The sequence below is a fragment of the Polypterus senegalus genome, chromosome 1, assembly GCF_016835505.1.
Source record: "Polypterus senegalus isolate Bchr_013 chromosome 1, ASM1683550v1, whole genome shotgun sequence".
NCBI lineage: Eukaryota > Metazoa > Chordata > Cladistia > Polypteriformes > Polypteridae > Polypterus > Polypterus senegalus.
The window spans coordinates 312,338,741-312,355,424 of record NC_053154.1 but is presented as its reverse complement, the minus strand read 5'-3'; the positions used below and the strand labels follow the sequence as shown (position 1 = coordinate 312,355,424).

At 40.6% G+C, this 16,684-nt stretch overlaps 1 protein-coding gene across 3 annotated transcripts in view; it reads left to right on the top strand.

Annotated features, from left to right (window-relative positions):
* Positions 1-14,394: 14,394 nt before the first annotated feature.
* LOC120515200 (V-set domain-containing T-cell activation inhibitor 1-like) overlaps positions 14,395-16,684 on the top strand; it is a 62,265-nt gene continuing 59,975 nt past the window's right edge. Inside the window, exon 1 of one of the 3 annotated variants that reach the window (XM_039735973.1) lies at positions 14,395-15,026. The gene's annotated coding sequence lies outside the window, so the exon portion shown is untranslated. The remainder of the gene's footprint in view (positions 15,027-16,684) is intronic. The other 2 variants (XM_039735964.1, XM_039735957.1) reach the window with 2 other exon arrangements.

Sequence of the window (16,684 nt, the reverse complement as noted above, 5' to 3'; positions counted from 1 at the left end):
GAGGAGTAATGAAGGTGGCAGACAACATGGCTGATCACCGAGCTGCCTTCTCATTCAACCCATTCACTCATATAAAAATTTGAGTACACATTATTAAATGTTTTTCCTTTTTTAACATACAGTATGTGGTCATATCAAGAGTTGATCTTCATTTAAACAGGATATGTACAAAAAGGTGATATAGCATAATGAACTTCAGGCCACATTTACATTTTGTAGTATCACAACCTCAACTCTCTCAAATTACAGTAGAATCAGGTGCAAACAATTAAAACATCATGAGAGATGGTTCTTGTCTGAAGCAGGCTTTCAAATTATTGTTGAAGTGTGTGTTATCACCATGCCAAGCTCTCTGAGACTTTCAAAAATGAAATCTATTAATGCTGTAAAAGTATAAACAGTAGGCAGGAAAAGATTTGGGGCACCAGCTGGGGATATCTGTATGTTGCTGGGAAAAAAACCCAATAACTTTTAGTAAATAATAAAAAAAGATGTCTTCTCAGATGTGAGTCTGTCAGATGAACGAGTCCATGTTGGAAATAGAGGAGTTTATATGGTTTCCTCAACTGGATGAGGCAGAAGCAGAAGTGAACTCACGGAACTTCGACATTCTGAGCTTTGGTCTGTAGATAAAAAAGAACAAGATGTGAATAACTGCTCCCCCTCTCAACTCAAGGTGGACACTGGTTACCTGTGTCATTCAGGATTGACTTTAAAATTCTGCTTATGGTTTATAAAGCCTTAAATAATCTCGCCCCATTTTATATATGGGGCTGTGCTGCAGCTCATTTTCAGGGTGTTGTCATTCTTCTTACCGCCGAAGCCATCTTTATGTAGAGCAACAATTCTTTTTTTTCAGATCCTCAGAGAGTTCTTTGCCATGAGGTGCCATGTTGAACTTCCAGTGACCAGTATGAGAGAGTGTGAGAGCGATAACACCAAATTTAACACACCTGAGACCTTGTAACACTAATGAGTCACATGACACCGGGGAGGGAAAATGGCTAATTGGGCACAATTGGGACATTTTTCATTTAGGGGTGTACTCACTTTTGTTGCCAGCGGTTTAGACATTAATGGCTGTGTGTTGAGTTATTTTGAGGGGACAGCAAATTTACACTGTTATACAAGCTGTACACAGACTACTTTACATTGTATCAAAGTGTCATATCTTCAGTGTTGTCCCATGAAAAGATATAATTAAATATTTACAAAAATGTGAGGAGTGTACTCACTTTTGTGAGATACTGTAAGAGTCTACGGAACGGCCAAACTATTCCAAATACCACAGCTGCTTTTGCGTTGTTATTCTCGGTGCAGCACTGAGAATATTTTAACCCACTGTATCTGAGTGTGGAATTACAGCTGTACAGCAGCTGATCTAAGAGCTCTACGGCGGGTGTGTTGAGAGCACAGAGGATTATCCATATGCAGCTTCCAGCTGTGGTGGATATTTATAGTACACGCTGACTCAGGAATATCACCAGCAATTGCATAGATTCCACTCTGCCATGTGTACAGTCTATTTGAACATCTCCCATCCGGTAAACGCTACAGAGCCTTTCCTGCACTGACCTTGAGGCTCAGAAACAGTTTCATCTCAAGAGCTCAAAATGTGTTTAATCAGTCCGTCAAGTGCTCCCGGTAGAACTGTTTGTATTTAAAAGTACAATTACCTCACTGTAAACTTACACTACAACTGTGATATTGTACAACCAGAGACACTTTATGAACCATTTGCACTATCTGCACTATATGTACATGTACTGTATATTGTATGTATGCTTTCATATTGTATATTTTTCATTGTTTTTTATTCATATTATTATTATTACCATAATTATTAGTAGTAGTCAGTCATTCAGTCATTATCCAACCCATCCATTCCTCCATCAATTTTCCAACCCGCTATATCCTAACACAGGGTCACAGGGGTCTACTGGAGCCAATCCCAGCCAGCACAGGGCGTAAGGCAGGAACAAACCCCGGGCAGGATGCCAACCCATCACAGTATTAGTAGTAGTAGTATTGTTCATTTATCATTTTATAGGAAAATAAGTTTATGGAGGATTTGCATATTGTGTCTCATTGTACCATACGATGGCCATAAAGAAATTCAATTAAATTCCATAGAAGAAAGCATATATTTACAGATGATGACGAGTGGCTTCTAAGTCGATTTAGTTTTCCAAGAGCTACCCTCTTTGAGCTGTCTGCTGTTAGAATACTAGGATTTATACATGATATCATTTTAAGATGAAATGCATTAAAGTATGTATATTACATTATAAAGATAAATCGTTAGCTTAATTTAAATAATGTATACTGTTAATAATTAAACATGTGAGGGCATGGTGGCGCAGTGGTAGCGATGAGCTGACGCCCCGTGAGTCTTGCCTCACGCTGCATGCTTGCTGGAATTGGTGCAACCCTGAATGGATAGATGGATAGAGTAATTAAACATCCATCCCCCAACCCACTATATCCTAACTACAGGGTCACGGGGGTCTGATGGAGCCAATACCAGCCAACAGAGGGCACAAGGCAGGAAACAAACACTGGGCAGGGCGCCAGCCCACCACAGGGCACATATACACACACACAGGGCAATCGCCAATGCACCTAACCTGCATGTCTTTGGACTGTGGGAGGAAACCCATGCAGACACGGGGAGAACATGCAAACTCCACGCAGGGAGGACCCGGGAAGTGAACCTGGGTCTCCTAACTGTGAGGCGGCAGTGCTACCCACTGTGCCACCATTCCGCCCAATAATTAAACATGTAGTATGAAAATATTTCAATATTCCTTAAAAGTTCTGGCATTCTAAGCTTACAGATGTCTTGAAATTTATTACAGAGCTCTTTGTATGGAGATTGGTTGAAAGAAAAGGAAGGACAGGAATTGGGGGTTGGCACGTTTGACAGACGCAGTATGGCTGCAATAAATTATTTTTCTGAGGTTTCTCACATATCCCAGCAAGCATCTTGTGGGAAACTGAAACAATCTTTGGATGGGGCATCAGCTACTTGCTTCTGCTGTGCCACTGTGCCCCCATGTTTAATACATTTTTAATGCATTTCATCATGAAAATGATATCAAGTATACATCTTAGAATTCTAAAATGTTCAAAGAGTTGTACTATCATGAATGTCATGTATTCTGTATTCTGTGTGGAGATCAGTGCCTGTGTGCTCCTGTCTGTGAAAGAGAAAGTCCATTTAAGAAGCATCTGGTGATTCACACGCATAGAACACATAGAATACAAAGATTTCATGTGCTACTTCAGTTACGATGGGATGTGAGAAACTCTAGTAAATTAAACATTGATTTTAAGATGAAGTTTATGACATTCTACTTTAATGACAAAATAAACTACGAGATTAAGGTGGAAATTTTGAGATTTAAAGTCGACAATTCAACCTTATTTTCTTCATTGTGTCCCCATTTTTTTTTCTTTTTTTCTGTACCCTAATACGCTTCCGTATGACACTCAGATGGTCGGCTATGACTTGCCATTTCACTGTGACTTTCATATCTGACCACACTGGGCGGCTTTCTGAACTTGAACTTTTGAGCGTCTCCAACACTCTGTATCACTCATTCAACTTCCTTCTTTTTTTGCTTATTCCACTGCTTAAACCAACAAAAAGTATGTTTTATTTTTGCCTTCACTTTGCTTTTGCTGAACTTCTGTTTTTTTATGTGCGTTTGCGATTTTTTTAAATATACAATATATCTTTATATTTATTAAAATATGCTAAATTCTGGGAGGAGTTGGGGTGGGGCGGTAGGTGCATTAATGTGTGCTGCATTTTACGCTGATTGGCATGTACCATGTAGCAGAAATACATGGAAGTTGGCTTACACATGGTTTTGTGCATCTGAGTTTTTTTATGCATATGCACATTTCCACTTTTGTCCATACGCCATGTTTTAGTGTTTTAGTGTAAATTCTATGCAGAGCATTATACATGAGGCCCCAGGACTTCTGAAACAGTGTGCCCTGAACGGATCTGGCAAGATAAAGTTATTCGGCTTTAATACCGTATTTAGTAAAAATCCGAAAGACAGCATTTGACTAGAAAATCCTAATGAAAACTATAAAGCATGGTGGTGGAGATGTTCTGGTTTGGGTCTGCTTTGCTGTATCAGGGAATGGGCAGCTTTCCATCACAGAATCCACTAAGAATTCTTCATTTGAGGATAATGTGAGACCATCTGTTAGAAGACTGAAGCACAACCATTATTTTCAGTTTAATCAAAAGAAGATTAAGAGGAGAGCTGATGGAAGTGTTTACAATTGTGAAGGGAATGAGTCCAGTGGATTGAGACTGTGAGTTCATCAAAAACACAGGGACACCTTGTGAAGGGTACATTTCTCGCAAACATTAGAATGTTATTCTTTACACAGAGAATCACAGACACCTGGAATAAGTGACCAAGTAGTGTGGTAGACTGGATGACTTTAGGGACCTTCAAAACCCCGACTTGATGTTATTTTAGAAGAATTAGGTGGATAGGACTGACAAGCTTTGTTGGGGATGTATGGCCTCTTGTCATCTAAATTGTTTCAATGTTCTAAAGTTCTAAAAACCAGAAGTGGGCCTTGCAACATGACAATAATGCTAAATCAACCATTCAACAAGGAGGGGCTGAAAAGAAAGAAATGGAGGATTCTGGAATTGCCAAGCCAAAACCCAAATGTAAACCTCAATGAGATGCTGTGGTGGGATTTGACATCCATCCAACATCACATAACTGAAGAAATTCTACATGTGAGAGTAGAGTAGGAAAAGCTGCTAGAAAGTTAAGAGGAAACAGAGTTGAGGGATCAGCTTCATCTCTTAGAGACAATGGTGGACTTACTTTTTCCACAAAATATTTCTTCATTTTTTGATGAGTAAATTATTGCATGTTTTCATTTATACAGTTAGGTCCATAAATATTTGGACAGAGACAACTTAATTTCTAATTTTGGTTCTGTACATTACCACAATGAATTTTAAATGAAACAACTCAGATGGGGTTGAAGTGCAGCCTTTCAGCTTTAATTCAGTGGGTTGAACAAAATGATTGCATAAACATGTGAGGCAACTAAATCATTTTTTGAACACAATCCCTTCATTTCAGGGGCTCAAAAGTAATTGGACAAATTAAATAACTAGAAATAAAATGTTAATTTCTAATACTTGGTTGAAAACCCTTTACTGGCAATACCAGCCTGAAGTCTTGAACTCCTGGACATCACCAGATGCTGGGTTTCCTCCTTTTTAATGCTCTGCCAGGCCTTTACTGCAGCAGTTGATGTTTGTTTGTGGGCCTTTCTGTCTGAAGTTTAGTCTTCAACAAGTGAAATGCCTGCTCAGTTGGGTTAAGATCAGGTGACTGACTTGGCCATTCAAGAATTTTCCACTTCTTTGCTTTAATAAACTCCTGGGTTGCTTTGGCTGTATGTTTTGGGTCATTATCCATCTGTATCATGAATCAATTTGACGTCATTTAGCTGGATTTGAGCAGACAGTATGTCTCTGAACACCTCAGAATTCATTTGGCTGCTTCTGTCCTGTGTCACATCATCAATAAACACGAGTGTCCCAGTGCCACTGGCAGCCATCACACTGCCTGACTCCACCGTGTTTTACAGATGATGTGCTATGCTTTGGATAATGAGCTGTTCCACGCCTTCTCCATACTTTTTCTTGCCATCATTCTGGTAGAGGTTGATCTTGGTTTCATCTGTCCAAAGAATGTTTTTCCAGAACTGTGCTGGCTTTTTTAGATGTTCTTTAGCAAAGACCAATCTAGCCTTCCTATTCTTGAGGCTTATGAGTGGCTTGCACCTTGCAGTGCACCCTCTGTATTTACTTTCATGCAGTCTTCTCTTTATGGTAGACTTCGATATCGATACGCCGACCAAGCCCTGGAGAGTGTTGTTCACTTGGTGGGCTGTTGTGAAGGGGTTTCTCTTCACCATGGATATGATTCTGCGATCATCCACCACTGTTGTCTTCCATGGACGTCCAGGTCTTTTTGCGTTGCTGAGTTCACCAGTGCTTGCTTTCTTTCTCAGGATGTACCAAACTGTAGATTTTGCCACTCGTAATATTGTAGCCATTTCTCGGATGGGTTTTTTCTGTTTTCGCAGCTCAAGGATGGCTTCTTTCTCCTGCATGGAGAGCTCCTTTGACCGCATATTGTCTGTTCACAGCAAAATCTTCCACATGCAAGCACCGCACCTCAAATCAACTCCAGGCCTTTTATTTGCTTAATTGATAAGACATAACGATGGACTTGAACACACCTGCCCATGAAATAGCCTTTGAGTCAATTGTCCAATTACTTTTGAGCCCCTGAAATGAAGGGATTGTGTTCAAAAAATACTTTAGTTGCCTCACATTTGTATGCAATCATTTTATTCAACCCACTGAAAAAAGCTGAAAGTCTGCACTTCAACTGCATCTGAGTTGTTTCATTTAAAATTCATTGTGGTAAGGTACAGGACCATCCATCCATCCATTTTCCACCCTGCTGAATCCGAACACAGGGTCACGGGGGTCTGCTGGAGCCAGTCCCAGCCAACACAGGGCACAAGGCAGGAACCAATCCTGGGCAGAGTGCCAACCCACCGCAGTGTACAGAACCAAAATTAAAAAAAACTTGTCTCTGTTCAAATATTTATGGATCTAACTGTATATATATATATATTTTTTTTTTTTAAATAATAATTAAATAAAAGAGAAGCCACCAGCTGGTCATTTCATGCTAGACTAGCTGTAGTTACTGTGACTGAAAAGTAAAAATGAAACTGAAACAAATGACTTATATGTGTAAATAAAACAAAAATAGGAGAAGCAACAGTAATATAACCAATGACGACATTTAAATACTAGACAGGAAAAACAGAAGGGGAACTTGGTGGCCACCCAAGATGACAATTGCATTGATTGCAGACTTAAGCTGGCAGGACTTTTGACTCTGTGTCAGGTTCTTAAAATGCTCCATTTTTGGCCTTCCATTCCATTCACTTTATTGTTATATTATTGTAATGACTGCACAACACAACGGATAAAACACGTGAATAAAACTAAATGGCATGTGTTCATCTGGATCTGTGTGGAAATTGAACCATTTGTAACGTTATAACAGATGGAGCCAGGTAGGATGGAATAAATCCAGGTATGCAAAACTTGTAGAGATTTACCATGAAGACACAAAGCTGTAATTACTGCCAAAGAAGTTTTAACAAAGCACTGAATTAAGGATCTGAATATTTCTAGGAAGAAGAGATTTAGTTTTTGATTTTTAGTAAACCTGCTAACCTGCCTCCTCCCACAGTCCAAAGACATGCAGGTTAAGTGCATTGGCGATTCTAAATTGTCCCGTGTGTGGGCTTGGGGTGTGTGTGAGTGTGTGCCCTGCGGTGGGCTGGTGCCCTGCCCGGGGTTTGTTCCCTGCCTTGTGCCCTCTGCTGACTGGGATTGGCTCCAGCAGACCCCTGTGACACTGTAGTTAGGGTATGGGGGTTGGATAATGGATGGATGGATGAGTACTCTATTTTAAACAAATTCAATTCTTTCACCAGGATAGATTTACCTGATTTATATAAAATAATTTCTCAACTGAGACCTTCCACCTGCGTCCCTGACCCGATACCAACAAGGTTTTTCAAAGAAGTATCAGGCGTGCTAATTGATAATATTCTTGACATAGTAAACTCATTAAATACGGGGGTCTTCCAAGACTGTCTTAAGACTGCTGTAGTTAAACCCCTGCTCAAGAAAAATAATCTCGACTCTTCTGCTTTTAAAAATTTTAGACCCATCTCTAACCTGCCCTTCTTAAGTAAAATTCTGGAGAAGGCAGTCATTATGCAGCTTAATGGCCACCTCAATAAACCTGCTATTCTTGAAAAGTTTCAGTCGCGTTTCAGAACAAATCACAGCACAGAAACTGCACTCGTTAAAGTAGTAAATGACTTGCGAGTGAATGCAGACAGAGGCCATTTATCTGTTCTCATCCTCTTAGATCTGCGTGCTGCATTTGACACCATTGATCACAACATTCTTAGAAATCGCCTTAGTCAATGGGTGGGCCTCTCTGTCAGGGTCTTAAATTGGTTTGAATCCTACCTGGCAGGGAGAAAATTCTTAGTTAGTTGTGGTAATTACATCTCAAAGACACATGATATTCTATACCAGTAACGGCGTACTGTACGATAACGTGCGGTGAATACACTTCACTTGAGCATTCCTAGTTTACACACTCTTTCATTCCCTGTCTCTGTTTAGCATTTGTTTGCTCAGAGGTTGATGCGCTTGTTGCTTCCTGAGCAGCTCTTCTTTTCTCCTCTCTAGCGACTCGCTGCTTCTCGTCTTTCGTCTGCATCTTTTTGCGTTAAAACTGATTAAGTTAGTTTTTGTGTTGCAATTGTTTAGTACGTTTTGTTTAATTTTTCACTTAAGCTGGCACTTAAGTCTTCAATTTGCCTCAAGAATGATTAGCGTAGGTGGTAGGGAATGAGAATGACGCCCATACGCATGCTCTGCACGGCCTCCCTGCTGCGTGCTGCCGACAGTTGATTCTACAATAAAATAAAATAAAAATAAAAAGAGAAATAAAAATCATCACCCCGAAAGTGGACAGTAGACGTCACGTAGTATATGTGTACCACATTTCAAGTCAATAGGTGAAACGGTTTGAGAGCTGCAGGTGATTTAAAATCCTGGACAGACAAACGAACAGCCACGGTAGCGTATTATATAAGAAGATGATGGTTCACAAGGCTCTATCCTGGGTCCGCTGCTCATTTCGATTTACATGCTTCCATTAGGGCAGATTATCTCTGGGCATAACGTGAGCTACCACAGCTATGCTGACGACACACAGCAGTATTTATCAATAGCGCCTGATGACCCCAACTCTCTTGATTCACTGACACAATGTCTCACTTGTGTTTCTGAATGGATGAGTAGTAATTTTCTCAAACTAAATAAAGAGAAACAGAAATCTTAGTGATTGGCAATAATGGATATAATGAGGTTATTAGAAATAAACTTGATGCATTAGGATTAAAAGTCAAGATGGAGGTAAAGAATTTAGGGGTAACTATTGACTCAGACCTGAATTTTAAATCACATATTAATCAGATTACTAGGACAGCATTTTTTCACTTAAGAAATACAACAAAAGTTAGACCTCTCATAACATTGCAAGATGCTGAGAAATTAATTCACGCTTTTGTTTTCAGTCAGCTGGATTACTTTATCACACTCCTCTCAGGACCACCCAAAAAAGACATAAATCGATTACAACAAGTGCAGAACGGAGCTGCTAGAATCTTAACTAGGAAAGAAAATCTGAGCACATCACCCCAGTCTTGATGTCACTACCCTGGTTACCTGTGTCATTTAGAATTGATTTAAAATACTGCTTATGGTTTACAAAGCCTTAAATAATCTGCTCCATTTTATATTATGGGTTTGTTTCCTGCATTGCACCCTGTGCTGGCTGGGATTGGCTCCAGCAGACCCCCATGACCCTGTGTTAGGATATAATGGGTTGGATAATGGGTGCATGGATGGTTTTATATATATAACCTGAAAATAGACAGATGCAAGTCACAAGTTCACAAGCACAACACCTGCTTCATTCAGTGGGAAACGCTTCCCAAATGGTTTCCCAAAGCACATTATAAAAACACAGCAATATACACAGCACTTGTCTTCTTCTTTTCTCTTTCTTTCTAAGCTTTGCCTCCCAACGCTGACTCCTGGAGCAGTGGCAGCGGGCATCTTTTATCCTGATGTCAGGAGTACTTCCGGTGGCCTGTTGGCATGGTCTGGAAGAACTTGTTGGTGATGTGGAAGCCCGACACAGTAGAGCTCTGCAGTCCCTGCAGCACCCCCTGGTGGTACCTAAGGAACCCAACAGGTCGGTGCCGATCTCCAACTCCCATGGAGCTCTGTGGGAACCCAAGGGACTGCTGCAACCCAGGGGGGCTGCCATCTAGTGTTCTGGGGGAGGTAGTGCCCTTTGCTTGTCTATCCCCCGGTCTTTCCATTAAGAAGGCACCAGCCATCCACCACTATATATATATATATATATATATATATATATATATATATATATATATATATATATATATATATATATATATATATATATATATATAATATATACAGTACAGAAGAACCACTTGGGCACTTTTATTTTTAAGAATAAATGAAGCAGCCAGGCTTTCTTTCATTTAAAGTTTCTTTAATTTAATTTCCATTATTGTGCTTTTCATTACCTATCTTTTATATAGTGCCTTTCACACTACTACACAACTGACCTCCTATTTTACATTAAGTGACATTACATAGAAATTTTAAGACTATTGAGAACTGTCCATCCAACCTTTTCTTATCCCTCTTATCCAGAACAGGGTTGTGGGAGACTGGAACTTCTCCTAGCAAGCAGATGGCACAAGGTAGAAATTACACTATATACTATATATATATAATAGTCTTTTGACCTCCACACATATCAAAAAATTCAGAGATTTCCCCTTTCCCCCAAAACTGTCATGTTAAAAACTCCACTGGTGCAATTCAGTCCAATCATTGCAGGTGCTGAATGGGACATAGGATGCCAGCTGGAATAAAAATGAAAATTAGAAGGAACCTGCATCAGATGTAAAAAGAGAGCAGGGTGTGCCTGGATGTAAAGTGCTCCTGAAAGGTGGTGGAGTGGTTTGTATGATTGTATGTGGCATGGACTCAGTTGGGGCTTGTGGTTTTAATCGTACCTGCTCAAATGAACCTGTAGATGACAGCCAGACACATTGGCACTTGACTGTAACCCCAACTTCTTGAGAAACATCCAAGTGCAGAGGCACAGAGCCACACGTCAATGCATTTTGGAAACATCACCACAATTTTTGACTGCAATTTCTTGGTATAAGTCATTAAGTATAATGATCTGCAGTTTCATAGTGGAAGTGACGTCACCTCAGATCTATTCTACACCCTAACAGCACTAACCTCTAACCTGAATTTACCTCTAATCTTACTTTCGCCCAGAAACTGCAGTCAAGAACTACGGTGGTTCTGCAATTCTGAAGTTGGATATTAGGGTTCTCGGTGGAGCTAAAAAGACAGATGCTATTTTGTTGTGGCTCTTGGGAGTTGTTAAGATAAGTGTCTCCTTTGTTTTTTTTTTCTGTTTAAACACAGAAAATTTAGCTCCTTCTGTTTGGTTTTCTTTTATTCAGGGTGCTGGCTGTGCTACCCGTCAAAGATGGGTTGAAATTGCAGTGCACCATGCAATGCATATGTCTCTGTTATATGTCATTTGGTAAGGGATTCATAAAAGCAAAGTTAATGTCTGTGATGTACCATCTGTTGTAATGGCAAATACGATGCATTTTATGGCTAAAAATGTCTGTGATGTGCAATCTGTTGGAATGAAAAATGCAGCACATTTTATTAATAAAAATGTGTGTGATGCGCCTTCTGTTGGAATGACAAATGCAATGAATTATGTTATTAAACATTTTAGTGATGTGCCATCTGTTGGAATGTCAAATGCAATAAATTATATTATTAAACATTTTTTGTTATGTACCATCTGTTGGAATGACAAATGCAATGCATTTTGCTACTAAAAATGTCTGAGATGAGCTATCTGTTGCAAAGACATGGGCAAAGCAACCGGATGAAACACACAGACAGACATTCAGACACTTGTCCTTTTATTAGTGTGGACTTTAATTTTATTTTCTGCCTTAGCTGAGATAATTAGATCAGTTATTTCCCCCTGCCACCCGCCCCCATTTGGTTGGGTTGTTGATTGTTTTACAGTTTCCATTGTTGTGTTTTATGGTTTTCTTTGTGTTGCAGTTTTACGTTATTGTAATTTATAAATTACACAAGACAGTTGAGTTCTGTTAACTGTAATTACCATAATTACTTAAATACCTGCTGAAGAAGGTTTATTTTTTGAGGATCTTTTTTCCATTGTGCCCAAATAAAGGACTGTTATGACACTCCCATGGTCCAGAGATATGTAGGTTAGGTGGATTGCCGATGCTAAATTGGCAACTGATGGAAGTGTATGTGTGTGTGTGTGTGTGTGTGTGTGTGTGTTCACCCTATAAGTGTCCAGTCCAGGTGTCATTTCTACCTTGTGCCATCTGCTTGTCAGGAGAAGTTTCAGCCTCCCACAACCCTGTTCTGGATAAGAGGGATATGGAAAAGGTTGGATGGACAGTTCTCAATAGTCTTAAAATTTATATGTAATGTCACTTAATGTAAAATAGGAGGTCAGTTGTGTAGTAGTGTGAAAGGCACTATATAAAAGATAGGTAATGAAAAGCACAATAATGGATATTAAATTAAAGAAACTTTAAATGAAAGAAAGCCTGGCTGCTTCATTTATTCTTAAAAACAAAAGTGCCCAAGTAGTTCTTCAGAACAGTTTCATAGTGGAGCCATTTTTGTTTCCCTAAAGGACCATCCAGAAAGTTCCAGAATGACTCTTTATTTATTTTGATCTGTAGCAAGCTGTTTTCTTGATTGGTCAGTTGCCTACTTGGTCACCTACCTGTCATTGAACATTTCTGTTTCATCCACATATTAGGAACCTTTTGAAAGCCTAAAATTCCACCTTTATATGTAAGGGTCTTTTCACATAATAATATAGTTCTTTGTCAAGCAATAGGAACCATACAAACCCAGTGAGGAACCATCAAAGAAGCAGGATTTGTAAGTGTGAGTGTGTGTGTGTGTGTCTGTGTGTATTTGCCCTGTGACTGACTGGCACCTTTGACCATGGTTGGTCCTGCCTTATACCTGATGCCTGCTGGGAAAGGTCCCAGCTGTCCTGTGACCCTGCCCTGTACTCTTAAAAATCCTGGTATGTTATGGTTCTATACTGGGTTGTAGAACCATTGCTTGATAAAGCACTATTTCATTCTGGGACAGGTTCTTTGCATATGAAGTTTGTCCTTTGTGGTTTGAAAAACTTACTAATCTGTAGAATACTTTAAAATAAATAAATAAATAAGGGTGGCATGGTGGCACAATGTTAGCGCTGCTGCCTCACAGTAAGGAGACCCGGGTTTGCTTCCTGGGTCCTCCCTGCGTGGAGTTTGCATGTTCTCCCCATGGTTGAGTGGGTTTCCTCCCACAATCCAAAGACATGCAGGTTAGGTGCATTGGCGATCCTAAATTGTCCCTAGTGTGTGTGTGTGTGTGCCCTGCCCCAGGTTTGTTTGCTGCCTTGCGCCCTGTGTTGGTTGAGATTGGCTTCAGCAGACCCTGTGACCCTGTAGTTAGGATATAGCGGGTTGGATAATGGATGGATGAATAAATAAATAAAAACTATTTCTGAAACCTTTAATTTATGGTAGACTACCTAGCTGGACACTAACAGAATAAGAACACGTGCACTTAGGCTGGCTTACACACATATGCAGCAAGGCTCTTTTGAAACTCCTGACCCACCGGTATTTCCCAAATCTGTTGCCATCTCTTCTTGGTTAGTGACATATGGAGCCTGTTACAGGTCTATAAATAAAGGCTCTCTCTCTGGAATGATCATGTGGGTAAGTCTTTTGGAAACCAAATATGGTTCTCCTGTATGGCAGCGCTTTTCAAACAGTGGTGCGCCGTGAGAGTATCGAGGAGGAAATGACACAGCAGCGCACCAGCATCTGAACCTGAGGGGGAGCGTCCCTCCTTAAGTGGTCAAGATCTGTCTGAAGAATAAAGGACTACCGAAGCTGGCATAAAAGCAGCTGTTTTATTATTTTGGAAATCTGAGCAAGTCTGTGACTTACACATCACGCTATTTCATATTTTATTCTTTTTATTTTATTCTTATCTTTATCTGGATCGCAATCTGATTATCTGGGTGGTTACCCGTAAGGCGATGCAAAAGGGCGTACACCTGACGAAACACTTGTCGTGTACTCTTTGGCAAATAGTGGTATTTTTTAGTTTATTGTGGGAGCCCCTTTTTTGTGGAGCGTGCTTCAGCTGCACCAATTGCAGTTTTGCATTATATTATTGATCCGGTATACCCGGAAATGGAAAATGTTTCTGTGGTCTTCCCTCGCTCCCTCCCCCCTTCTGTTGATGCTCAAAATACTTCTTTTGCTTAATGGTTAATCCAGCCCTGTCTCTGTCTCTCTCTCTGGAGCAGACCCTCTCACATGGCACTGAGGTTGCTTGAACTGACAATTTTTTTTTATTATTATTGCCTGAAAGAAATGAGGTTAGCTATCGAAATGTCTCGCGCTTCATCTAAGCTGAATCCTGGCAAAGCGCTCGAAAAGTTTTTAATCGGGTGACGTCATGAAAAGCCGCGCGTCGTCACGTGACTGTGACTTTTTTTTTTTTGACACGGACTTAACGAGCGATGATCCGAAAGATGTCAAAGCAGCTTTATACAGTATCAGTGCTACAACTGATTAAAGTGCTTGGCCTTACACGGCCGGCCAAAAGACTATCTGCTTTTCGAGAATTGTGCCTCAGCAGGTCAGCTCTTTCTTATAACCCCTTCGTTCTACACGCATATCATCACGGGACTCACTGGTTTGCCTGCACCTTTTAAACGCTCCACAGTCGTTTAAACGGATCGGCTTTTCTGTGAGTGTGGAGTGTGGAGGAGATGGACAGAACTCAGCAGTCGGACACACCCAGCCTGATCCTCAAACTGTATGTGATTTTCCTTTTAGCCCACTGGAGGGGGCTGCTTCACGCCCTTTGGTCCACCTGTTTTTTTTTGCACTGCCCTCTTCCTGTAGTAAAAATTCGGATAGGTCCACCAGTGTCATGTACGCCAGATGACTGATTTGGGAGTGTCGTCCTGTTATATACACACAGTGTTTTATTTTTACTGCTTCATAACTTTGTCATTGGGTGAACGCTTGGCTCCCGCCCGAACTTTGCGAAAAAAAAGAGGAACTTGACGGACACATCCATCCGGGCAATCAAAGGCATCTCCTCCCTGGAAACGAAAAGACAGAACAAAGTAACGGTAAGTTGACATTATTCTTAACAACTCATATGGCTATCCCAGTTTTAGTGTGGGTGTGTGTGCTCGCGCGCGCGCGTGTGTCTTTTACTTGGCACAAACGTTTTGCTCACATTTCCTTACTTTTGTTCAGCAGAGCCTGTATAGGCTAAGGAGTGCTCTTTAAAAAAACACCAAACGATGTATGACTTGATCGTATATATAGCGCACTGCGGGGTCACCATTGTCTTATTACCGAGGGTCGCTTGTTTCACTGTATCTGTTGTCAATGTGTCTCGACAGCGCTGAAGTCCTGTTGAGAGCCCTCGAGTCTTTTGGCAGCACCGACTGTCTTCTTTGTGTCAGAGCTGACACCATGTCAATGAGAGTCTACGACGGGCTGGTCGGGAGGTCCACCTTTTCCTTCTGTCTGTGTCCATAGCTGGATGTCTGGCTCTACGTTTATTATCGTTCCTTGTTCTTTTAGAGTTTTCAGATGAGATACTTTCAACCGTGTATCTCTGCATTTTCTTCTTCGACTTTCTCCTTTCATGGACATTAGGGAGCTTTAACAACCTAGTTTAAAAAAAAATCAAATGTACATTTGTTTTTTTACTTTGTTTCATAAAATTCGTTGTGAAGATGTGCTCGGTGAGAGGCGCTATATAAAATAAATTCTAACTGTCCCAAGCTCGCCTTGACTCTGTCTCTGTGGACTCTGCATGTTCTCTCGGTGGCATTTGAATGTTCCTCTCAAAGCTTAAAGACTCAAACGTAAGGATAAGTAGCCCTCTGAGGGAGTGAGTATACCATGTGGTGTGCTGCGTCCCCAAGATTCTCTGTGCCCATGTGCATACTGCCAAGATAGGCACCAGTACAAAGAATCCTAAACATAATTAAAGAGCGTATTGTTTTTGTAAATGTGTATGGTGGTCTACACGAGGAAGGCACCATCTAATAATCAATTGACATTCTCCTTTCACTTCTTGGCAAATTCTGTGTGCCTGCTATTCATAAGTTTCATTAATTCATCTTATATTCTTCTTGCTTGAGTCTCCCTGTCCCCTTCCATATTCAGATTTCATATTCCTCTCACTTCCTTTCCCAGTGTCCATGTGTCAAATACACTGATTTAATAAATCGCTGGCCCCCAGTCCTCTTTCTCCTTGGCCCTTACCATGTCTCGTTTTGGTATTGAACCCACGCATCCAAACTGCTTCCTCTGCTCACCGTTTTTTCCTATGCAGATCTTTCCAGTTTGGCCCACAGCATATGTACAAATTTTCCTTGTGGTCTTCAGGGTCCATTACCACATAGCTTAGCCCCACCAAACACATCTGGTTCCTAGAGCTCTCGTCTTCATTACTGAAAGAACAGCGCGTCTGTTCTGTCACGTGTGTCAATACGTTATCGCATTGAACGGCGACCACGCCCCCGTACAGGTAGTCTCTGCAGCACGACTCTGTTATTCCAGGTAGTACATAAATTGGTCGATGTGAAAGGCACTATATAATAGATAGATAATCAAAAGCACTATATAACAGACAGATAGAAGAGGAAATTCCTTATGTAACATATACATACGTAACATATATAGATAGAAAAGGCACTATATAATATACAGGGTGGTCGCAAAAACGATTCTTCATGTCGTCAGTTCGCACACTGCTCGATGGTCCGGG